Source organism: Elephantulus edwardii, unplaced genomic scaffold (assembly GCF_000299155.1).
Source record: "Elephantulus edwardii isolate Elephantulus edwardi_28Jun2011 unplaced genomic scaffold, EleEdw1.0 scaffold00458, whole genome shotgun sequence".
In the NCBI taxonomy this organism is placed as follows: Eukaryota; Metazoa; Chordata; class Mammalia; order Macroscelidea; family Macroscelididae; genus Elephantulus; species Elephantulus edwardii.
In genome coordinates this window covers 315079-316610 of record NW_006400208.1, presented here as the reverse complement: position 1 = coordinate 316610, position 1532 = coordinate 315079, and positions in this window count along the sequence as shown.

Genomic DNA, 1532 nt, shown 5'->3' with positions numbered 1-1532 from the left:
TTGAGATGGCTAGGTTGGCACAGGATAGAACAGCATTTAGAGCTCTTGTACATAGGGTCGCTATGAGTTGCAAATGACTAGATGGCACATAACAACAACAACATGTGCAATCTTAATTTTCCTTGTTAGTCATATTCTGTTAGATAATATTCTATTCAGTGATTCTGCATCCCTACATTCATGCACTTTAAACAACATAGTTTTTTTCTCATCTTCATAAAACGTAAGGACCTCTGGTGGCATAGTGGGTAATGTCTTGTCCTGCTGACAGGCTGACAGCTGATAGAGAATTCACTAGCTACTCTGTGGGAGAAAGTAGGTGGGTTCCTCCCATTAGTTAGGATTTACAGCCTTAGAAACCCAGTGGAGGGTCCCTATGAGTTGGCATTGACTGAACAGGAATAAGTATGATATTTTACTTTTAGTTGTAAGGCAGTTTTCAGTTAATCTCATTAAGAAGTACTTGTTCTAAAATTTTCTGTTTAGATACTACATTTAGCTTTTTGGTGTGCTCCTTGGAGGAGAGGATAGTGCAACTTCATCTCACATACTTTGGGCTTGTTTTTAGGAGGGACCAGTCCTTGGAATAAGATACTATGCTTGGAAATGTGGAGGGTCAGGATGGGAGAGAAAGATCTTCAATGACATGAACTGACACAGAGGATGTTAAGATATTATGGGGATGACACAGGGCAGGGTGCAGATCCATGTACATAGAGTCACTATGAGTTGTGAGTGACTCAATGTTGTTAGGTGTCGTCGAGTCACAGACGACTCATAACGACCCTGTGAACAAAAGACCTGAACACTTGTATAACTTTCATCATTTATCCACATTCACAGAGTTTCTGGAGGCAAGCTATTTTGGAAGTGGATGCCACTCCTGCTTCCAAATAGCATTTAAAAATAATTTTTAAACTTTACACTCCTGTATTCTGAATACAGCAGGGTTTAAAACTAAGAAAGGTGCAGAGCAGGGTTCTATAATTTTCTCATATTTATTTAATCTGTATGCTGAACGAATTATTTGAGAAGCTGGACTCTGAAGAAAATTGGCATCAGGGTTGGCAGAAGACTCATCAATAACCTTCATTATGATGCTTTGTTAACCTTGTTTGATCAAAGTAAGAACCTGAAGCACTTGCTGCAGAAGGTTAAACACTGCAGCCTTCTATATGGATTGCATATCAACATTAAAGGAAACAAGAATCCTTGCCATTTGACTCTATAGATAACATGATGGATGAAGGAAAAGATTGAGACTGTCAATGACTTCATCTTACTTATATCTACAATAAACACCCTTGGTACCAGCAATCAGGAGATCAGGGAGGTATTGCACTGGGAAGTCTGCAGTCAGAGACTTTTCCAAATTATTGAGGAGAAATTATGTCAGTTTGATTGCAAAAGTGCACCTGATTAAAGACATGGTCTTTCCTTCTAAGACTCAAATCCCTATGCACATCCAAAAACTTCTCCAGTAGGGTAAAAAGGGAAGCCACTGACTGGGAAAAAGTATTCGGTAATAACAT